Consider the following 24,605-nt stretch of genomic DNA (forward strand, 5'->3'; position numbering starts at 1 on the left):
AGCATTCACGTGATACCATGCTAGCTGTTAGCATGTTACCCATTATGATATCATACCTGCTGTTAGATCGCGAGTCGTTAGCATGTTCACCATTAGCATGTTATCATGAGAGCTGTTAACATGTTAGGATTAGCACGGTAGCATGCAGACTTCGCATGTTTGCTGTTAGCGAGTTCGCCCTGAGCATGTTAGCATGCTAACTGTTAGCATGTTAGCTGTTAGCATGTCACCTTCAGCATGTTAGCATGCCAAAAGTTAACATACTAGCCATTAGCCTGTTAGCTGTAGCACGATAGCTGTCAGCATATTAGCCTTAAAGTGTTAGAATTTTAACAAATAGCATGTTAATCATTAGCATGTTAGAATGCTAGCTGTTAGCATGTTATCTATTAGCATGTTATCTATTAGTGTGTTAGCATTAACATGTTAACATGCTAGCTTTTAGCATGTTAGTATGCTGTTAGCACGTTAGTATGCTAACTGTTAGCATGCTAGTTGTTAGCATGTTGGCTTTTAGCATGCTAGCATGATAGCTGTTCTGCTACAGCTCAGCAAGCACACTTTGCATTTTCTCTGCGGAAATGCAGTCTAGTTATTATTCTCATCTCATCTCATTATCTCTAGCCGCTTTATCCTGTTCTACAGGGTCGCAGGCAAGCTGGAGCCTATCCCAGCTGACTACGGGCGAAAGGCGGGGTACACCCTGGACAAGTCGCCAGGTCATCACAGGGCTGACACATAGACACAGACAACCATTCACACTCACATTCACACCTACGGTCAATTTAGAGTCACCAGTTAACCTAACCTGCATGTCTTTGGACTGTGGGGGAAACCGGAGCACCCGGAGGAAACCCACGCGGACACGGGGAAAACATGCAAACTCCATTATTATTATTATTATTATTATTATTATTATTATTATTATACACTCTCTTCATATCAGCATTTTCAAAGGCCGATGCTAGCTTACCCTTACTAGGATTTCTGTCTCCAGACTCTTCTTCCATGCATGCTCACCACAGTATTTTTCACTCATACTTAAGTATTCATTTCCTTATGTAATTTACTTCATTACTTTTAAAATCAACATTGACAGCTACACACAACGGAGCGACTTGGCAGCCAAACTTCTCTCAAAATCTTCTGTGTTTTATGAGGCAAACCTGGCAGCCATGTTTGTTTACAAATTGTCACAGTCGCTCACTAGTGCGGAAGTTTTATGTCTCTGACGTGTGATGTCGTGTTGTCTTGACAATTATGCAATATTGTAACAATATTGCATGCTCATTCTCCATTGGGTAGAGTGGCGTAATACACGTAGGATAAGCTATATGCTAATAATAAATATTGCATGCTATCGAACCAAATGAATGAAACACGCTAGAAGGGAATAGAATACAATACATGTTTCTATTCCATGGAAAAAGTATCCTGTATGTATAATAATTCCTCATATTTCATTATTATGAAATACTAAGTCATGAGATAGTATGTCACAAGTATGAGATACTTAGTCATAATTAGAGCGGCACAGTGGTGTAGTGGTTAGCACTGTTGCCTCACAGCAAGAAAGTTCTAGGTTCGAGCCCAGCGGCCGACAGGGGCCTTTCTGTGTGGACTTTGCATGTTCTCCCCATGTCTGTGTGGGTTTCCTCCGGGTGCTCTGGTTTCCCCCACAGTTCAAAGACATGCGGTTAGGTTAACATGGGGTAGCCTTGGGCTGAAGTACTTGTGTGTGTCTGTGTGTGTGTGTATGTGTGTGTGTGTATATATATATATATATATATATATATATATGATAAATACTACATTTGAGGAATTATGAAGTCGATGAAACACACTTATTGCACATATCAGGTGGTCGTAATTGCAAAAGATAAAACAGAAAAAAAACAATGCAACAACTATTGACAGACATACAGATGTGAGTCTACTGTGAGCAGTGCTGGTTGTACAGTTTAACAGCTGCAGGGAGGGATGATCTGCGGTAACGCTCCTTCACACACTTAGGGTGGAGCAACCTCCCGCTGAAAGAGCTCTGCAGTCCAGTGAGTAAGTCCTGTAGGGGGTGGGAGCCATTCTCCATCATAGATTACAGCTTAGCCATCATCCTCCTCCCACCCACTACTGGCTCCAGGGGACATCCGAGCACAGAGCTGGCCCTCCTGATCAGTTTGTCCAGTCTCTTCCTGTCAGCTGTGGAGATGCTGCTGTCCCAGCAAACCATGCCATGAAAGATGGCTGACGCCACCACAGTGTCAAAAAAGGTCTTTTGCACTCCAAAAGACCTGAGTCTCTGCAGCAGATACAGCCTGCTCTGACCTTTCCTGTACAGTGCTGTGGTGTTATCAGTCCAGTCCAGTCCAGTTTGTTGTTCAGGTGAACACCCAGGTACTTACCATATTAAGATGTACTTATAAGATGAGCATCTAGGAGATGCTAATTGGTGTTGGAGGTGAGAGCACCTGCAAAAATCCACCACCAGCTCCTTAGTTTTCCCTGCGTTGATCTGGAGGTGGTTTCGCTGGCACCAGTCCACAAAGTCCTGCAACAGTCCTCTGTACTCCCTGTCGTCGCCATCTTGGATGAGGCCAATGATAGCAGAGTCATCAGAGAACTCCTGCATGCTCCAGCTTGTCTCCTAAAAGTGTGGGCTGGATGGTGTTGAAAGCACTGGAGAAATCAAAAAATGTTATTCTTGCAGAACTTCCATGGTTCTCCAGGTGAGACAGAACTCATTGAAGGAGGAAGATGATGGCGTCGTCCACCCCAATGCCTGGCTGGTAGGCGAACTGCAGCGGGTTCATGGACAGGCTCACCACGGGGCACAGATGAACCAGGACCAGCTGCTCCAGGGTCTTCATCAGGTGTGATGTTAGCGCCACTGGCCTGTAGCTGTTGAGGTCCTTGGGGTGTGGAGTCTTGGGCACAGGTATCACGCAGGATGTATTCCATAGCTGTGGTACTCTCCCCAGCTTCAAGCTCAGGTTGCAAACCGGAAATTTCCCCATTGTGGGATAATAAAGGTCTTCTTATCTTATCTTCTCATCTCATTATCTCTAGCCGCTTTATCCTTCTACAGGGTTGCAGGCAAGCTGGAGCCTATCCCAGCTGACTACGGGCGAAAGGCGGGGTACACCCTGGACAAGTCGCCAGCTCATCACAGGGCTGACACATAGACACAGACAACCATTCACACTCACATTCACACCTACGGTCAATTTAGAGTCACCAGTTAACCTAACCTGCATGTCTTTGGACTGTGGGGGAAACCAGAGCACCCGGAGGAAACCCACGCGGACACGGGGAGAACATGCAAACTCCGCACAGAAAGGCCCTCGCCGGCCCCGGGGCTCGAACCCAGGACCTTCTTGCTGTGAGGCGACAGCGCTCTTATCTTATCTTATCTTATACTTCATAATTATGAGAAACATTCTCATATCTCATTATTATAAGATAGCAATTCACAATTATTGAGAAAACTATCTAATTATTATGAAAACTGAAGTCATAATTATGAGGAACCTTTACTCTATACTCACCTGTATGAAACATTCCAGAGTGGAAACAAGAATACAGGCTGAATCCCAAATCGCTTCTTATTAGACACACAGTGAACTCCACGAGCTGTAGAAACCATTCAATTCCACCCTACATAGTGACCCTACATAGTGAGCAGGGAGCTATTTGGGATTCAGCCTCAAATCTTAATGCTTTGAATCTACAAGCAAGGAAAAAGCTTGTTTTTACTGAAACATTTTGTTTAGCTTGTCATTTCTACACCGAGATGAACTATTTAAACCTAATTGTCCGTGTATATATAGATATATAAATGTTTAATAATTTAATTTTAAACATTTTGTGTGTGTGTGGTTGGTGATTTACCTCAGGTTTTGCTCCTTGTCACTGCTTTTCCTCTGGTAGATAATCCTCAGTAATCCATCAGTTCATGAAACAGCACTTTTAGGCCACATACGACCATTAAAATGTATTGATCATGGCTAAGTGAAATAATCTTAGAGCACTGTTTCCTTGAAGCAGATTAAACCTGGGTCTGAGAGCTGCTCTGTTCCTGAATCAGATGTGAAGAAGCTGGAAGTAAAGTTCACCACATCAGTCCTGCTTGTGCTCAGAGTTTGTGACAAAAAAAACAAACAAAAAACACTGCAAAACTTTTACAGAACAACACAAAGTTGAAGTAAAACAACCTCAGTTCCTTACTCTGAGTTCAGTGTGAAAATGGAGAAGGTATTTGAAGAAAAGCAGCTGTGTGGAGAGAGAGAGAGAGAGAGAGAGCGGATAAGGCGCGGTGCTATCTTCAGCTCAAATCTTCCAGCTGATAAAATGGAAGAAGTGGGAAAGTGGAGCTCGTGCAGCGGGACTTTCAGGCTCTCAGTCTTCCGTTCCGCCATAAACATCTCCTTCCTCGGATTCTCTCTCGTCTCGATAAGCAAAGAACCGAGCTGATGCTGGAGTTAAGATGACTGATTTGTTAAGTATCCAGTGCAGTTCCCACCCCTTATTGTGTAGCCCGGTGGGACCGGCGGGCTGGAATGCGCCTCTCTCAGTGCTGCTTTTCCTGTCGCTCTCTCAAACCTTTCATTTTCCTCACGTCTGTCATTTTCTATGAATAGAATCAGTATGTTGTTGCTCCCAGCAGATCATTCACTGCTTTACTGCACTTCTTCAAAGAGTCAGTGGACTTAAAAAGAAAAAAAAAAAGAACAGCAAATCCTCAAGTCAAATGGAAAAGTTAATTTACCTTTCAACATCCACCCGATGCAAAAAAGGTTCATTCTCAGTAACTGGGTCACATTCAACAGAATTTCTTCTCAAATTCACCCTTTTATAAAGCCCCTAAAGTCCCAAAAGGTAGACACATATATACATACAGTAAGAAGGTTCTGGGTTTGAGCCCAGTGACCGACAGGGGCCTTTCTGTGTGGAGTTTGCATGTTCTCCCCGTGTCTGCATAGGTTTCCTCTGGGTGCTCCGGTTTCTTCCACAGTCCAAAGGCATGCAAGTTAGGTTAAAGGAGAACTGAAGTCATTTTTAAACTTGCTTTATTTCTTAATTAATGTGTTATTCAATTACGTGGGCGGCACGGTGGTGTAGTGGTTAGCGCTGTCGCCTCACAGCAAGAAGGTCCTGGGTTCGAACCCCGGGTCCGGCGAGGGCCTTTCTGTGTGGAGTTTGCATGTTGTCCGCGTGGGTTTCCTCCGGGTGCTCCGGTTTCCCCCACAGTCCAAAGACATGCAGGTTAGGTTAACTGGTGACTCTAAATTGACCGTAGGTGTGAATGGTTGTCTGTGTCTATGTGTCAGCCCTGTGATGACCTGGCGACTTGTCCAGGGTGTACCCCGCCTTTCGCCCGTAGTCAGCTGGGATGGGCTCCGGCTTGCCTGCGACCCTGTAGAAGGATAAAGCGGCTAGAGATAATGAGATGAGATGAGATTCAATTACGTTTTCAGTTTTATTAACCTTATATCGTGACTCGTACTAGCATATTATATTACACTTATCAGCCTTTTCGGTTTTTAGCCATGTTGAGTGTAGTTCGTATGGTTCACAGCAGGCGTCGCTTATCCACGCGATCTTCACGAGACTTGTGCGAGACTTCAAACAAACATGAAGTGTCAGCGCCGCCATTTTGAAAACTGTTTACACAGCGGCCAGATCGCCATATCATTCCAATTTAGATTAATGTCGGGATTTGCCAGCTTCATCAGTGATGGAGATTATTCCATACGACTTTGAACCAACATAGAGTAGAGTTGGAAAGACGACAGGATAAGGACGAGTCCGTTGCACTGGTATTTACATCATTACTGTCGCACAATTAAAACGTGCCAGGTCAGACGGCTGGTGGGTTTTCAAAATAAATACATGCATGTATTTTTGTGATAAATACATATTATACTGAGCGCATTTCCCACATAATCCTCACTAAGGTTTTGGACAGCACTACAAAATGGCGTCCCCACTATTTCGTGCACTATATAGTGAGTAGGGAGCGATTTCGGACACAGGGAAAACTTCCGGCTTGATTACGTCAGCATTCAAAGGAGGGCGCGCGCGTCTTTTGACAACGTTGGCAGATGTTGGTCACTTTGATTTCCGCTGTACGTTTTACTTCCGTCCTACGAAGTCTCTCACAGGTTTCAACAAATCTTGTTTAAGGGTATTGCTTTGACATATGGACTGATATATTACAGAGCATATTTCAAACACTCATAACTTGCTATAGCAGCGACAAAATAGCTGTCAGAAATGCATTCCTATATTTAATAAAATTAGATAAATAGAATTTTAATAATAAAAAATTTGCCTTCAGTTTCCCTTTAATTGGTGGCTCTAAATTGACTGTAAGTGTGAATGTGAGTGTGAATGGTTGTTTGTCTCTATGTGTCAGCCCTGCGATGATCTGGCAACTTGTCCAGGGTGTACCCTACCTCTCACCCATAGTCAGCTGGGATAGGCTCCTGCCCGTGACCCTGCACAGGATAAGCAGTTATGGATAATGAATGGATGGATTTGTAATAATTTTGTCTCTTAAAACGAGCAAATACAACAACCTTCTGGTTTGGTTTTCCATTTTATGCAAAATTATTAGAATAGATAGTCTTTATATTATATTTCACCCCTCTCCCTATTCATTACATGGTACAGTCTTGCACAGGCAGAGCCAGAGCATGACAAAATATTAGGTTTGTTGCTTTCCAATCCAGCACTAATGTTAGCTGCGCAAGGTACAAACAAAGTTGATGGTGAACCATCAGTAGATTGACACCATGACGAAGAAGTCGGGTTACCAGAAATGTAAAGGGTGGGGGTGGGGGTGATAAGATTAGGGATAAAATTAGCTCATGTTTTAAGTCATTCAAATTCTGTAAAGCTGCTTTGCGACAATGTTTATTGTTAAAAGCGCTATACAAATAAACTTGACTTGACTATTATATTCTTTCATAGGGCCAAAAATTTCTAACAGCGCCCCTGCATATATTTTAATCTTGTGACACCTTTCTGTTTTAGCACTGTTTTTTTAGCCAGCATTAACTTTTTCAGCAGTTCGTGCTACAGTATCTCTTCTGTGGGATTGGACCATATGGGCTAGCCTTCATGCCCCATGCGAATCAATGAGCCTTCAACACCCATGACCCTGTCACCGGTTCACTGGTTGTCCTTCCTTGGACCACTTTTGGTAGGTACTAACCACTGCATACTGGGAACACCCTACAAGATGTGCCATTTTGGAGATGCTCAGACCCAGTCATCTAGCCATCACAATTTGGCCCTTGTCAAAGTTGCTTCTTACGGTTGCCCATTTTTCCTGCTTCCAACACATCACCTTTGAGAACTGCCTGTTCGCTTGCTGCCTAATATATCCCACCCCTTGGCAGGTGCCATTGTAATGAGATAATCAATGTTATTCACGTCTTCACTTCACCTGGCAGTGTTTTAATGTTATGGCTGATCGGTGTACATTATATATATGGTGGTGCAGTGGTTAGCACTGTGGCCTCACAGCAAGAAGGTTATGGGTTCAAGCCCTGTGGCCAACTGGGGTCTTTCTGTGTGGAGTTTGCGTGTTCTCCTCATGCCTGTGTGGGTTTCCTCCAGGTGCTTTCTTTCCAAAGCCAAGCAGATTTGTTCAACTGGCTACTCTAATTTGTCCATATGGAGTGGAGCTCCATACTTACCGTAAGAGAATATGGTAATGCATCATCCTGATTTTTGATAGCTTTTGTGACTGAACAACGTCTGTCCGTCCATCTGTCTGTACAAACGACATACGTGTACCACCACAGGGAACCCATTTGTAAGTGCAAGGCAACATATCTCATAAACACTTGACTACCGGACAACGAAATGTGTATATTTATTTATATAAGATAAATGGGTTTTTATACAGAGCTTATTTTTAATTAGCTTTTTTTTTATAACGTGGGATTATTTACTAACACTGTAGCAGCCCTTGACGTTAAGAATAACAGCAGAGCATCTCTGACAGGTGCAGATGCATTTTATTCCCCTTGAACACGAGTATAAGATCGAACACCAGACATCAAACACCGTACAGCGAGCACCGTGAAAACTAAAGAAAACAAAACAAAAATAAGTAACGTAACATGGTTGTAAACAAATACACAATTTTGCAGAGGATTGTTGAAAGAATATGCTCTGAATTTTAAATGCCTTGCTCCGCTCAAACAAGGGTGCAAGTCACGTACTAAACCACAGTTCAACCAATGCACCAATAACAAACAAAACACACTCAATAAACAGTGCACACAAACTTTACATTGTCTGTGAATGACGCATCAGGATGACACACAGCAAAGCTTTAAAACATACTGGGCTAAACCTCTGACAGAGGCACATGGTGAATAAAAACACAGCAGTGAGCATCTGTAGTGGCATAACAAATACAGCTTCCTGGACTGACAGCCCCGCCCGAACATGAATAATGAATGACAGCTCTGACCGCTACTTATAAACACATTTTACACTCATCGGGAGCTCTGCTTATAACTTTTGATAATTTAATTTGGTGACTTGATGAATGAGGAGTAGTGCTGGTGAGATCACTCATTTATGCAATTATCTAAACAGCTAATCATGGGGGGGCACGGACCTTTTTGACCCCCCAAAGATAAAGTTGGGGGGGCAAAAACACCCCAATAATGAAACATGAAAAAGTAGTAAACAGTACAGATGAATTCATGTTAACTGACGATTGAAACCAACTAAACAAATAATAGCCTAGCTTTGAATGCAAAATAAGTAATCTATAGAAATGTCACCTAAAATGTTATGATCGGACATGACCCGCCCCCTTTTCCGCTTGCAATATTCCAATAGTTGGCAGTGAGTGATTGACAGGTTGCACTCCGCAAAATTTACACTGCGTAGCACTAGGCCTACGTGGCCCAGGCAAAAAAAAAAAAAAACATAAATAAAATGGTTCGTTGCGTAGCAACCAAGGCAGCCCTACTGAGGCGAAAAGTTCTGTGTGGCCTCCCGCAACCGTTTTCACTGAACAGTGAACATAGAAATGAAGCAAAATGGACAAGTGGATGAGTTTATCAGCGCTTGTGACAGAAGGAGTGATGTTTTTGCGAAGTTTTAGGGCTGATGGGCTATTAGGGTGAATATGATTTTCTCATGTCCTTATATTGCTTATTTCATTTTACTGCCTACTTGTTAATTTCCGTGGCCATGAAAGAGATGTGTTGTTAAAGGGATAGTTCGGGATTTTTGACATGAATCTGTATGGCATCCCCATCAATAGTGTCATGCAAACACACTGACTTACCCCTGACAGCATCCTGTGAGTCCAGTTCTTGTCCAGTTTTGGTCCAGACGAAAGTAGTCCGGCAAGTTTGTTGGGGTCACGAAAGTAAAATGTTTTTCGTCTCAAAACAGTATGTGTTCAAAAGAGTGATATATTTGCATCACAAAACCGTTGCCAAATAAAAAGTCAGACCTCGAAATCGCTTGGCACTATTTTCTCTCCCTTCTTATCACTGCGCGCTGCCGCCAGGTGACAGCCACGGCTGTTTCATTCATTGTTTACTAGTGATGGGAATTTCGGCTCTTTTGGCTCTTCTTACTATAAGGAGCCGGCTCTTTCGGAAGATTTTTTATAATTATTTCTCATGACTTGTACATTCACATCGAGTACACATATCAATGCAAATTAACACGAAGGGATTTACTAGACCAATTTATATCTGGAACTATTTTCAGCCACAGCACAGGCAAAGCACCGCTGCAGGAGCAAAGACATCGCGCAGCGCCTGAAAACGGGTGCGCAGCGCCTGAAAACCCGTTTTCAGGTGCTGCGCGGTGTCTTTGCGCCTTCCTTTTCCTACCTATTCCTTTAATTGCTGCAATTAACTAGTTAATTCTGATTCTATTTCTCCTCTCAGTTATAATCTGTCCTGCTTTTGAAAAGATCCTCTCTGGGGGGACAGATGCTGCCACTATACACATCCTCCGTGCCATCACGTGTGTAAGCCGTGGATAGAGTGCAGCCTTGCTTTCCCACCAGCTTAGTGGGTCTGCGTTTCGCTGTCACCTGGCGGCAGCGCGCAGTGATAAGAAGGGACAGAAAACAGTGCCAAGCGATTTCGAGGTCTGACTTTTTATTTGGCAACGGTTTTGTGATGCAAATATATCACTCTTTTGAACACATACTGTTTTGAGACGAAAAACGTTTTACTTTCGTGACCCCAACAAACTTGCCGGACTACTTTCGTCTGGACCAAAACTGGACAAGAACTGGACTCACAGGATGCTGTCAGGGGTAAGTCAGTGTGTTTGCACGACACTATTGATGGGGATGCCATACAGATTCATGTCAAAAATCCCGAACTATCCCTTTAAAGTTTGTAAGTAAGATTAAAATTAACTTTGTCATATCCATTAACTCTTAACAGAAACTACATTCATGTACTTAGCTGTTTTTCTACCCAAGAATGGTTGGCCACGAGGTAGCCTTACATGCGGATATATGAGTTTAACTCGCTTAAGCCTTTTTATGGAGTATCGTGCACGTTTTTTTTTTTTTTGCACTATTCTTGTCAGTTGTCTGCCGAATTCATCTCAAAGAAAATTGCATTAAACTAAATTTGTTTATTGAATAAATTGTGTTTCATACAATGTTTAAAGTCACGAGATTTTTTTAATGCATCATAATAAGTTATTGTTAAAATGGGCGCTTCCCACTTGCAACGGTGAATAGTAATGAATGAAAATGACTTACAGCTGAGTCTTTCATATTCAACTACATACACTGCCGACGTCATGACGTCACGGTGCAAGAACATACTGTAATTCTGACCCCCCAATGTTGACATGAAGTTGGCGCCTATGGCAGCAGTATAACGCAATGCACAAAATCATGCAGGTATGGGCCAGAAGCTTTGGGTTATCACATCAACCATCAGAATGGGGGAAAAATGTGATCTCAGTGATTTTGATTGTGGCATGATTGTTGGTGCCAGACAGGCTGGTTTGAGTATTTCTAACTGCTGATCTCCTGGGATTTTCACACACACTCGTCACAGTTTGCTCATAATTGTGCAACGAAGGAAAAACCTTCAGTGAGTTGCAGTTCTGTGGACGGAAATGCCTTGTTGGTGAGCGAGGTCAACAAAGAATGTCCCAGGCTGGTTCGAGCTGACAAAGGTTACAATCAGTTCGAGCCAGATAACTACTCTGTACAATTGTGGTGGGCAGAAAAGCATCTCAGAATGCATAACATGTTGAACCTTGAGGCAGATGGGCTACAACAGCAGAAGACCACGTCAAATTCCTCTTCTGTCAGCCAGGAACAGAAAACTGAGGCAGCAGTGAAAGTCATAAATACTTTCAAAATCAACACTAAGAGTATACCGAACATTGTACGGCTTTTGAAGCACTATTGGTGTTAATACAACATGAGAGAATGTTATTTTTAAAACATTGCAAGCTACTATAGATAAACCTGAGATTTGTTTTGCAGCCAGAGTTACTATCAGAGCTACAAGACCTTCTAAACACACTGTAAAAACGGAAATGTTGAGAAAACTCAAATTATCAAGGCAACATGCTGCAAGAGATTTTTGAGTTTTCTCAACTTTTGACTACAGTTATTCCATCCATCCATTATCCGTAACCACTTATCTTGTGCAGGGTCAGAGGCAAGCTGGAGCCTATCCCAGCTGTCTGTGGGTGAGTCTGACCCTGGACAAGTTGCCAGATCATTGCAGGGCTGACACATATGCCGCTTTTCCACTACAAACGCGGCTGAGCCGTACCGTGCCGAGTCGAGCTGAGTCGAGCTGAGCGGGGCTGTTGGAGTTGCATTTCGACTACAACCGCGCTGAACCATGCTGGCTGGAAGTGGGTGGACACATTGGGTGGAGTTAGCGAAAGTGGGTGGACGTCACGTGATGTCGTTAAGCAGCGCAAACAGTGACATCAGTGACAGTGGCGGAACAAGTCAGAGCCGGGCCGGGGGCGGGGCAAATGACCGGGCACTTTATTAAAGCTTATCATAACATCGTTTTAGGCTACAAAATGTCCTCAACTGCGGTGTTTACCAATTTCAACACTACCGGGTGCAACTATGTTATTTAGTACATCAAGTCCTTCAAACGAACATGTAACTCAGAAACAAAAAACATTAGGATACTGTACATGGCTCATAATAAAACATCAATAGCCTATACTGCGCACATTATCTGAAGGGCATACGAATGAGCGCTCAGAGGTTGCAACGGTGACAGGAAGAGTCAGAAATAAAAGGAGGGCGGTGCAAACCTCACTGAATGCACTGTGTTTACCAATTTCAACACTACGGGGTGCAACTATGTTATTTTGTACATTAAGTCCTTCAAACGAACATGTAACTCAGAAACAAAAAAACATTAGGTGACATACTGTACATGGCTTATAATAAAACATCAATAGCCTACTGCGCGCATTATTTGAAGGGCATACGACGAGCCTTGTGCTCCGCGAACTCGTCCACGATGCTCTGTATGTCACTGATTCAGTGATCTTTTAAGCGGTAGTCTCACGACCCGAATAGTAAACAATAAACATGGAGGACATGGAGTCGTTAGTGTGGCTGGTCTTGGTGCTGTGGCTTGTTGTCACCGACAACGCGGACAGATACTGGCAAGAGCGTATAGATGAGGCGAGGCGCATAAGGCTTCAGAAATTCTCGTAATTCGTAATTATTCTCCTTCCGGGTTTGCGGTGTTTACAGATCCCAGCGCGCTCGCGGGGCGTGTGTGGGCATGTGAGGACACTCCTCCTCACCAATCAGTGCACAGGGGAGTGTCTGCTCACGCCCCCAACCTCAGTCAGCACGGTTTGGCTCGCTTCAGCCCCACTCCAAAACCGTGCGAGTTTTAGGGGCTAAGCAGGGCTGAAACGAGCTGAGTCGTGCCGGTTTTTGGTAGTCGAAACGCGAGCCGTGTCGGGCTGAAGTGAGCTGAAGCGAGCTGAAGTGAGCTGAAAAAGGGTAGTGGAAAAGGGCCAATAGAGACAAACAACCATTCACACTCACTGTCAATTTAGAGTCACCAGTTAACCTAACCTGCATGTCTTTGGACTGTGGGGGAAACCGGAGCACCCGGAGGAAACCCACGCGGACATGGGGAGAACATGCAAACTCCACACAGAAAGGCCCCCATCAGCCACTGGGCTCGAACCCAGAACCTTCTTACTGTGAGGTGACAGTGCTAACCACTACACCACCATGCCGGCCCTCTACAGTTATCATCCCCTGCCCAAATGAAGTTTGGTGGGGGATATAGAAACGGGTTCCGTCTGTCCGGCTGACTATATTTTTGTTTCCGGGCCATATCTTTAAAACTACTGAAGATATCTTCATGAAACTTTGTATACATATCAAGCAACATATGAACTGGTGCCTTTTGCTATTTTGGATTTTTGAGAAAAAAAATTGTCAAATTTTTACATAAAAAATAGATTTTGACTTAGTTTCTAAGAGCAGTGTTCGCTTCCAGAGCATATATCCAAAACTATTCATGATACGGATTTGAAACTCGGTATACATGTTAACAAGGTGATGTAGATGTGCCATTTCTCATCTCATTATCTCTAGCCGCTTTATCCTGTTCTACAGGGTCGCAGGCAAGCTGGAGCCTATCCCAGCTGACTACGGGAGAAAGGTGGGGTACACCCTGGACAAGTCACCAGGTCATCACAGGGCTGACATATAGACACAGACAACCATTCACACTCACACCTACGGTCAATTTAGAGTCACCAGTTAACCTAACCTGCATGTCTTTGGACTGTGGGGGAAACCGGAGCACCCGGAGGAAACCCACGCGGACACGGGGAGAACATGCAAACTCCACACAGAAAGGCCCTCGCCGGCCACGGGGCTCGAACCCAGACCTTCTTGCTGTGAGGCGACAGCGCTAACCACTACACCACCATGCCGCCCACACTAAGAAATGTGAGAAATTTAAATTTTTCATGTTTCCATGGAAACAATTTCAGACTTAGTTTCTCAGGTTAGTCTTAGGGGTAGGTTTTGTTTCCGGAGCAGAACTTGAAAACTATGAGTGGTATGGTCTTGAAAGTTGGTATATGTGTTGAGTAAGTAATGTATATGTGCCTTTTGATACTAAGAAATATGATATACCGTAAAATACCAAATAATAGCCCGGGCGATTATTTGTCTCAATCACGTAAGAGACCCGGCGCGTATTAGAGACTAGGCGGCTATTTGGAACAGGCGATTAATTCCTTCTTCACAAACACCTTCCCCAAAATCTACCTCAAAACGGGGAAAAAAATCATTCTCAGATAGGCCTACTTTTAACCAGTATAACTTACAGTTTGTTTAGAGTTAGATTACAGATAGCACGGTGCCGACTTCGGGGAATTTTGAAGACGCAGAATGCATCTTCGCATGGCACAGTCGGGGTGGATAAAGGATAAATCACACACCTTTTCCTGTTAATGACTAGTTAAGCGCATGCTTTACAAAATAATCAAGAAACCACACCATTGTCTGTGCGCAGCACTGTGATTTAATTACTCTGCAAAGTTATGGTCACTTGCTATCACCCTCACCCATGCAGCCTCCACCCTTTGCGCTTCGCGATGTCTGTCAATCTGAAATTGCATGGAGGGCGCGACGTTGAAGCAACATAATTAGGGTGCGAAGTGTCAAACCAAAGGGTTTTTTCTTATGCTGAAAAATAAGTGACCTGCAGTGGCTACATACTGTCATCTTGCATCACGTTTCTCTCCAAGACGTCTCCCTATTTGGCCGATATGAGCCTATTCCCCGAGTGAGTTGGTACGGTGGCTCGACCCCGTAGAAAACTTAAAGTTCGGATGAAAGTTAGTTGAATAGGTTACTGACTTGTAGGCCTACATGTTGCCTGCCTGACGCGTGCTTCTGCCCAACTTGCACGACAGATTACTTGTTGAAAAGGCCCCTTGGATTAGATTGGCCGCGAGCAGACTGAAATGCATGTTAGAACGCTCTCACCTTTTTTGTAAAGCGTCTTCCAGATCCGAATGGGTAAGGGCAAGTGAAATGGTATAAGGTCTTTAATAAAACTCAGTGTGTGCTTTGACGCATGCATTCGGCAATTTAGGTCGTTTAACAGAAGCAGCAGTCCAACCTTGGAAACCCGCAGTCCTCAATGTCACCACACACGCTGGCTTTCGTTGGGTATACCCAAAGGGGTGGCTAAGACATCTGTCAAAAGTTACGGAGTTGCATTCCTCAAAAAATATTACGGTAGACCAAGATTATAACATTGAAATGGCATGTTTATTATCACGTAACAAAATGTTGTAAACAGTATTATAGAAATAATTTCATTCATTCATTCATTCATTCATTCATTCATTCATTCATATTGTTTCGGTAGAAAACTATGCAATGCAAAATCGTTTAAACACCAGAAAACCAGAAAAGTGCTGGGCCTCAAGATTCTAGATAGAACGTTCGGACGCTTTTTTTTTTTTTTTTTTTGACCCCGGCGAGTATTCGGAACAGGTGTTCTGAAATTTCTTCCTACCTATAATTTCTTCCTACCCATAGCGGAAATTTATAGCTGTATCTGAAATTTCTTCCTACCTATAATTTCTTCCTACCTGTAGCGGAAATTTATAGCTGTATCTGATATTTTGTCCTACCTTGTGAAAATATCCTACCAGCACATATATCTTCTTCCCTCTGTGTTCAGGGTGGTAGCAAATTATTATAGACATATAACCCCTATAAATATCTGCTTCCCTCCATCTTTTAGGTGGTAGTACATTATTATAGATATCAAATCCCCATAAATATCTGCTTCCTCTGTGTTCAGGGTGGTAGCAAATTATTACAGTACAGTGAATATGGTCCAACAACTACTTCAACTTTGCCGCGGTCTTTAGCCGCCCAGAGTTCCTTCACTAAAACAAATACAAAGAAAAAGTGTGGCAAAATATATTTATTAACTTTATGAAAACGTGAATAAATCTTGCAACTTCTGCAGCTGATTTGGACTTGAGTGGAAAAGCTTCCACCCACTTGGAAAAAAAATCAGTAGCTGTCAAAATGTATTGAAAGCCATTGACAGTTTTGGGAAGTGGTCCAGTAAGGTCGATCCCAATCAAATCCCACACGCCAGAGACCTAAAAAAAAGTAATATAAAGATAACCATAACACTAAACTGTTCACCTCCCATAAGGACATAGGGAGAATGTGATTTCACACTATTGTTACCTACTGTATAGTTTTGCACGAGTATTAATATGTATTTACCTTTATCGGCTGCAACTCCCCCACTGCAGTCAATGGTTTTCCAACCTTTTGGCATCTGTCACATTCTAAGATCTTGAAAATATATAAACTACATTATTAACATTATTTGTGTGTGACAGTCAGTTTATATTAAACAAACAAACAAAAAAAAAACATTAAAAAAAACATACCCAATTTTTTATGTCTACAGACATCCCGGTCCAGTAGAACCTGGAAGAGATTGCTGCCCATGTTTTAAGGATGCCAGTATGACCTCCCATGGGGGAGGAATGGAACTCCATGAAAAGTCTCCTGGCTTCCTCCCTCTTTTTCACCACCTTCTTATTACCAAACCAGAGATCTTTTTCTGTTAATGATACATTACTTTAATAATGCGTTATCGCCACATACAGTATTCTAAATAACATGCATCATAGACTTGTGATACTAACCCCTTACTCTGAATTTGGAGGCATATCTCCTCAGGTTTTGCCTCTGACTTTTTCCATACCCCAAGGGGTATGTGCCTTCTGTCAGGAGGGCATGCACCTGATCCCATTTACTTTCCATGTCTGTACAGTAATGTTAAAATGACTGTAGGTCAATACACTCTCAAAAGAGATGTGTTAAAAACAACACATATTTAACACATCAGCGTGTTTATATAAGGACAACACAGTTTGTGTTAATAAATGTGTTGAACTCTATAACACAGTAACTGTGTTGAACTATTTAACACACTAGTGTGTTAAAACAACACAGTTTGTTTTATTAAATAAATAATTAAATAAATTAAATATTAAATAAATAAAACGCAAACTGTGTTGTTTTAACACACTAGTGTGTTAAATAGTTCAACACAGTTACTGTGTTATAGAGTTCAACACATTTATTAACACAAACTGTGTTGTCCTTATATAAACACGCTGATGTGTTAAATATGTGTTGTTTTTAACACATCTCTTTTGAGAGTGTATCATAGAGACTTGCAAACGAGCCTATGTAATACCAGAGACATGCAAACCCTGCGCTAATGTAAAGGTAGGCTACTGAGTAAGTTTCGAAACAGCTGGTAAACAGAGCTATTACACATCGAACTGCATGCTCTCAGAAACAATCATATCATGTATCATAAAAACGTACATCGTCTTGTAAACTAGCTTAGGCTACACAGCGAGATAATGTATTGTAAAGATGTATTTCGTCTCGCAAACTGCAAAGTCTGGGCTAATTTCGTAGGCGCATGAGCAAGTTGTATGACTACATGAAAATGACAATGCTTCGCAGTATTAGCTATTCAAACTGCATTCAAACACGTATCATGCACGTGGCAAGTTGAACTATTTGACTGTCAAACATATGCATTGAATACTGGTCATAGAAGGTATTAAAAATACAAGAAACTAACCTTGTGTAATACAGTAGCAGAAAATTATGGCCCTGTGAATTCGCCGTTGTACGCATGCGCAGTTAACTCGGGTAGGACGTTTTCATGGGTAGGATGAAATTTCAGAACACTTGCCTTTATTTGTCACAACACAGGCGTACACCCGGCCGTTAAAGGGAACTCGGCGGTTAATTGGAACTCGGCTATTATTTGGTATTTTACGGTATTTTAATTTTTGCTCACCTGGACCAAAGATCTGGTGGGCTTATGCCATGGGCTGCTGAGGTCAGTGTAAAGAGGTAGGGTTGGTTTCCTGCAGCAGACCTTGAAAAATGTGACAAATAATATCTTGAAACTTGGTTTATAGTTGGTATATAGGGCGGGGGATATAGATGACTCTGTCTTCTTGTTGACTTTACTAATGTTTTCAAGTTTAGACGAGAGTCCTGCCAACTTGAATCTTCTTGTTCACCTGATTATGATATTCTTGTGAGGCAAACAATGAAATTTTTTGCTTCATTGCCATATATTTCTATCTTCAACAAATACAGAAATTATTTTTGAATAAATAAACAATTCTTGATTTAATTACAGCCAGGTTTTTGCCTGAACTGATAATTACATCATCAGTTTTTCTTTGGCTAATCAAACACAAGGTACACCACCACTCTTGCCAGAAAAGTTGAGGGTTAGGTACTTTGCTCAAGGGCACTTGAGCCAGGCTTGCTGGTTCAGGGAATCAAACCAGCAATCTTTTGGTCCCAAAGCTGTTTCTCTAACCATTTGGCCATGGCTTCCCCAAGCTTGATTTAAAAAAGTGAGAGTTCAACACTGTTGTGGTATATTAAAACAAAATAAAAAAGGAATTATGTGTAATTGCTTGCTTGTAACTAAAAGTCGATTTTGCCACTAGTGCTTTTGGTATCTATAAGACTATAAAACTGAGCTCAACATATTCAGCGTTTTCAGTAATTGCATTATCCTACCTAGGGTTGTGGTGGATCTGGAGTCTATCCAGGGAACACTGGCTGCAAGGCAGGAACACACTCCAGTCCACTGTAGTTAAGTTTAACAGCTTAAGTAATTCAACACTGCATGCCTTAATTTTATTCTGTAGGTCTTAATTCAGCACTTTATTCATTAAGATCCAGAGGTGGACAAAGTTCCCAACTTCATTATTTAAGTCAAAGTACAGATCTCACTGGTCAAATGTTACTCCGATACAAGTGAAAGTTGTCCAGTCAAATTTTTACTTAAGTTAAAGTACTGAAGTACTTGCTTTTAAAAATACTTAAGTATTAAAAGTAAATTTTCTGTAAATACATTCTTGTATTATTGCCACAATGCTTACAGTACCGAATGCCTCTGAAGCAACCGACTGGATTTACAAAATGAACACATGCTGTGCCATCATGGTGGTTTAACGTTAAGCTAGCTCATCAGTGAAGCTCCACCTGACATGCTAGCAAACTCTTTTCAAACTTGAAATCATATTGGGTAACTAACGTTACTAGAAAAGAAAGATTTCTACATTCTGTTTATTTGGCAAGATTATGCTAAACCATTTTTTGAAAGGACTTCTGATGAGTTAACGTTATTCAGGTAAGCGTAACTCTGTTGTTACATGCTAACTAACAGTGTCCAAGTTAACTAGCTATGTGTTAACGTTAGCCATGGACAAGGCAATGGCAACTTGGGGGGCAAATCCATAGAAAGTCATTTGACTAACCAGACTGTATAGCTATTGCAATGTTACCGCGAGCTCTAAAAGCAGAGACAACTTCATTGCAAGCTTTCTCTTGGAATAAAACGTTTACATACCTCAATATGCTTCTGCAGGTTGGATAGCGAGTTTTTGTAGGCTGCGATGTGGTTCGTTTTAGGCAAACAAAACAAACATTTAAAATGAAATGAATCTTTATTCCTTTCAGAAACCTGAAACATTGGTTCTCGGTATGGCCATGAATGCGTGCATTCCCCAGAAGAACCGCCTCCTTCCATGCAGCCATCAACTGATTGCGTTTAAATAATGCTGCTGAGAAATCATTGGTCTTGATTTTATCCAGTCTATGGACGTGACCCTCGTGATTACTGATAGGCTGTCTCAGTGTCAGCTGCGAAAAAACCAATCACGTTTTAGAAAAGAAAAGAAAAAACATCCACTTTCTAAGCTGTTTCATAGTAACGAGTAACGAGGACCTTGATAGAAATGTAGTGGAGTAAAAAGGATGATATTTGTCTTTCAAACGTAGTGAAGTTAAAGTCATAAGTTTCCAAAAAAAAATACTCAAGTAAAGTACAGATACTCAAAAAGTGTACTTAAATACAGTACTCAAGTAAATGTAATTCATTACTGTTCACCTCTGTTAGGATCAGCCCTGGGGATTTTGATGTGAAAATATCTAATTACATTTCATTATATACAATCTCATATCTTATAAATATTTTGCTCACTAGCGGTAATAGCATCATTCTGATTGCTCAGAGAATGAGGGATAACTGACAATAGGTAGCTCTCGTCACCACTTCGTCCTCATTCCCCCCATCACTTACACCGCTTCATGCAATTCCATCTAGCTAAAGTGCAATCTACAGTACTGTGCAAAAGTCTTAGGCACATGTAAAGAAATGCTGCTGACCAAAAATGGCTTAAAAAATAATGAAACGAAATGTTTCAACATTAAAAAAATACTATAAACAGTAATTAGTAAGCCATAATAAATGAAAGTGGGCAAAGTGGCCAAGTGGTTAGAGTGCTTGACCACTAATGGCCCTTTTCCACTACCCTTTTTCAGCTCACTTCAGCCCGACACGGCTCGCGTTTCGACTACCTCAGAGCAGCACGACTCAGCTCGCTTCAGCCCTGCTTAGCACCCAAAACTCGCACGGTTTTGGAGTGGGGCTGAAGCGAGCCAAACCGAGCCGAGTGAGGCTAGGGGCATGAGGAGACACTCCCCTATGCACTGATTGGTGAGGAGGAGTGTCCTCACATGCCCACACACGCCCCGCGAGCACGCTGGGATCTGTAAACACCGTAAACCCGGAAGAAGAATAATTATGAATTACGAGAATTTCTGAAGCCTTATGCGCCTCGCCTCATCTATACGCTCTTGCCAGTATCTGTTGGCGTTGTCGGTGACAACAAGCCACAGCACCAAGACCAGCAACACTAACGACTCCATGTCCTCCATGTTTATTGTTTACTATCCGGGTCGTGAGACTACCGCTTAAAAGATCACTGATGTCACTATTTGCGCCGCCTAACGACATCACGTGACGTCCACCCACTTTCGCTAACTCCACCCAATGTGTCCACCCACTTCCAGCCAGCACGGTTCAGCGCGGTTGTAGTCGAAATGCAACCCCAACAGCCCCACTCAGCTCGACTCAGCCCAACACGGCACGGCACGGCTCAGCCCTACTCAGCTGCATTGGTAGTGGAAAAGCGGCATAAGTGAACGGTCCCCGGTTCGAGCCTCACCTCGGACGGTGATCTGGGGCTCGCCTCCTGTCCACCCAGCAGTGAATGGGGACCTGGTGGAAACACTGGGGAAGTTAAAGGCGGCGAGGAAAGGAACTGGCCACCCTACCTCACCATGCTGACGGCCTAGACAGAGTGTGCTCTCTAACAGGCACTCCCCAACGTACGTACGAAAAACGTATATGGGACTCTTTGACTTTTGAATAAATGAAACAAAGTCAATATTTGGTGTGAGATGAGTCGACCCTTTGCTTTAAAAAAATAAATAAAAAAAAGTAGTCTCAGGTACACTGAGTGCAGTTTTATGCGGAAATGAGCTGTAGGTTTTATTGAGCATCTTCCAGAACCAGCCACAGTTCTTCTGGACCCTTTGACTGTCACACTTGCTTCTTCATTTTGCACCAAAACCCAGTAGCCTTCTTTATGTTTTCTTTTTTAATCTGAAAAGTGCTCTGTTATGGAATATGCTGCTCAGATATAAACTTTTTTCTGTAATATTTAATTTTGTGTCGGAAAACGAATGTTTGGAACTCTAAAATGTTTTTGTAATGTTTTGACTCGATAATGGAGAAGTCATAAAATAGAAATCTATAACAAAGTTTGTATGAAAAAAATAGGGGGTCTAAGACTTTTGTACAGTACTGTATACAGTCCATTTCCATTGCAATTGTACCTCTTTGTGCAATTTCATTCATTACAGTGCAATATATATTTCAATTGCAAGTCCATACATTCTGTATATACCGGTATTCTGCAGAATATTCTATCACATTTTATTTGCATTTTTTGGAACAACTGAATGGTTCAAGGTGAAGGTGGGACTTCAAGGATCTGCTTTGAGTCCTTTTTTGTTTGCCATAGTGATGGATAGCTTGACGGACGAGGTGAGGCAAGAGTCACCATGGAACATGATGTTTGCAGATGATATTGTGATATGTGGTGGAAGTAGAAAGGAGGTTGAGCTGGGTTTGGAGAGATGGAACGAAGAGGAATGAAGGTCAGCAGTAGCAAAACAGAATACATGTGCATCAATGAGAATGGGGATGAGACTGTAGTGAAGATGCAAGGAGTAGACGTAAAGAAAGTTGGTGAATTCAAGTACCTGGGGTCAACTGTGCAGGAAAATGGGGGCTGCGATAGTGAGGTGAGAAAGAGAGTGCAGGCAGGGTGGAGCAGTTGGAGAAGGATTTCGGGAGTCAGTTGTGATAGGAAAGTCCCAGCAAAAGTGAAAGATAAGATGTATAAGACAGTAGTGAGGCCAGCTGTGATGTATGGATTGGATACCGTACCCTTAACGAAGAGACGGGAGGCAAAGTTGGAGGTGACGGAGTTGAGGATGTTAAGGTTTGCGATGGGAGGTTGGACAGGATAAGGAACGAGCACATCAGAGGGACAGCACATGTGGAGAGCTTGGGAATTAAGCTAAGAGAGATGAGACTGAGATAGTATGGGCACATCCTGAGAAGAGATGCAGAGCATGTTGGAAGGAGAATGTTGAGGATGGAGCTGCCGGGCAAACGAAAACGAGGAAGGCCAAAGAGGAGATACATGGATGTGGTGAGAGAGGACATGAGAGTGGCAGGTGTGGTAGAGAAGGATGCAGAAGACAGGGAGCAATGGAGACGAAAGATCCACTGTGGCGACCCCTAATCGGGAGCAGCCAAAAGAAGAAGAAGAAGATTTTATTTGTATTTTTTATACTATTTATTACATTCTATTTTACTCCTTTTCTTTTGATGATTTTTCCTTTTTTAACTACCTTTCCTACTTACGGAGCATTGCACTAAGCATTTCACTGCATGTCGTACTATGTATGGGTGTGTATGTGACAAATAAAATTTGATCTTGAAACTTGTTACAGCTTTCATACACTCCTTATATCAGGTTAACTTGCTAAATTTTTGTTGTTTAGACTTTCAGACAAAAGTTGAAAAGACTTTTCTAGTGAAAGACATGGAGACAGAGCTGGAATGGTGTGAGGGAGCCAGACTAACATATCATATCTCTGGGGGAAAATACTCAGACAACAGCATGAGGATGTGGTTAAGCCGAGGATGATGTATAACTTATTTCACTTAAAGAAAATTGTTGTTGTGAAAGATATAAGGAAAAACACATTATTTAGAAATTCTGGAGAAGAAAAAAAACCCACAAACAAAACAGAAGTTACAGTGGCGTCTCACCTTGCACAATCGCTCAGAAATAACTTCACATTGTGCACACAGTGTTTGCGCAATTTAGTATGAGGGATTTTAAACAGGATTGATTTTCCCAATAGGACTCTCCTCCTTTCCCAGAGCTTGTAATCTGCACACTTGGCTGATGTGTGGCAAGACCAGCTGGAACTGCTCACATCAGTGGGACGAGGAGAGCAAGAATGATTATTTGATTCAAATTGTTATTTTCTTTTTGGTTCCCATGAATGTGTGCAGTCACTAGCACACACTATCTTATTTTCCTTGTGATCAGCATAACTGCCTTCCTTATTTTTATTTTAACTTCTTTTTTTTGTTGTTGAAATTTTGCCTTGAGGATGAATGGTTGGTCTGTGCTTTTACTCTTTAAAAAGTCAGCTGACGTCACAGACTTCTGAATTTGAACCAAACCAAAGAACTGTAGGTCTCATCTCATCTCATCATCTCTAGCCGCTTTATCCTTCTACAGGGTCGCAGGCAAGCTGGAGCCTATCCCAGCTGACTACGGGCGAAAGGCGGGGTACACCCTGGACAAGTCGCCAGGTCATCACAGGGCTGACACATAGACACAGACAACCATTCACACTCACGTTCACACCTACGGTCAATTTAGAGTCACCAGTTAACCTAACCTGCATGTCTTTGGACTGTGGGGGAAACCGGAGCACCCGGAGGAAACCCACACGGACACGGGGAGAACATGCAAACTCTTGCCGGCCCCGGGGCTCGAACCCAGGACCTTCTTGCTGTGAGGCGACAGCGCTAACCACTACACCACCGTGCTGCCAGAACTGTAGGTAGCCTACTAAATGAGTTAATTCCAAGATATTTCCAATAATGAGATATTTTCCCAATGAATGTCTAGCTAGATATTACTATCTATCTAAAATGGATAATTGGATAAAGTGGATACAGTAGATGATGACGTCAGAGATAAACAACTGAAAAACAATTGAACATTTACATGATACATACCAATACATTACAATACTACACAATAGAGGAAAAAGAAATATATGACCATGAAGTAACCACAATGAAATGTGTAATAACAGAATGGGTTACCAAAATGACTGACCTGAGGATAAACAAATGTGCAGCTCTTAGAAGCACATATTAAAGCTAGACGGCCTTTCGATTTCATAAAATCGGTGAAATTTAGTTCCTTCTGAAATTTGGTCATTGTGATATATGTTTATTTCTGTAATATCTCAGAAAACCCCAGACCATTCTGTGGCTGGGAAGTTATTTAATTTGAGA

At 42.3% G+C, this 24,605-nt stretch overlaps 1 protein-coding gene and 1 long non-coding RNA gene across 3 annotated transcripts in view; both read right to left on the reverse strand.

The window, feature by feature from the left end:
* The window catches only part of acvrl1 (activin A receptor like type 1), a 47,438-nt gene extending 42,908 nt beyond the window's left edge, over positions 1 to 4,530 (reverse strand). The window contains exons 1-2 of one of the 2 annotated variants that reach the window (XM_060938472.1): positions 4,225 to 4,530; positions 3,889 to 4,095 (exon numbers count right to left, since the gene is read on the reverse strand). The gene's annotated coding sequence lies outside the window, so the exon portion shown is untranslated. Of the gene's footprint in view, positions 1 to 3,888 lie in introns of both variants that reach the window. The other variant, XM_060938471.1, reaches the window with a different exon arrangement.
* Positions 4,531 to 15,981: 11,451 nt separating this feature from the next.
* On the reverse strand, positions 15,982 to 16,782 carry LOC132896261 (uncharacterized). The gene is made up of 3 exons (XR_009655979.1): positions 16,474 to 16,782; positions 16,304 to 16,375; positions 15,982 to 16,173 (listed from the first exon to the last, which is right to left on the reverse strand). It is a non-coding gene; the product is annotated as an uncharacterized LOC132896261 (long non-coding RNA).
* Between the last annotated feature and the right edge of the window lie 7,823 nt (positions 16,783 to 24,605).

The sequence above is a fragment of the Neoarius graeffei genome, chromosome 13 (assembly GCF_027579695.1).
Source record: "Neoarius graeffei isolate fNeoGra1 chromosome 13, fNeoGra1.pri, whole genome shotgun sequence".
Lineage (NCBI taxonomy): Eukaryota > Metazoa > Chordata > Actinopteri > Siluriformes > Ariidae > Neoarius > Neoarius graeffei.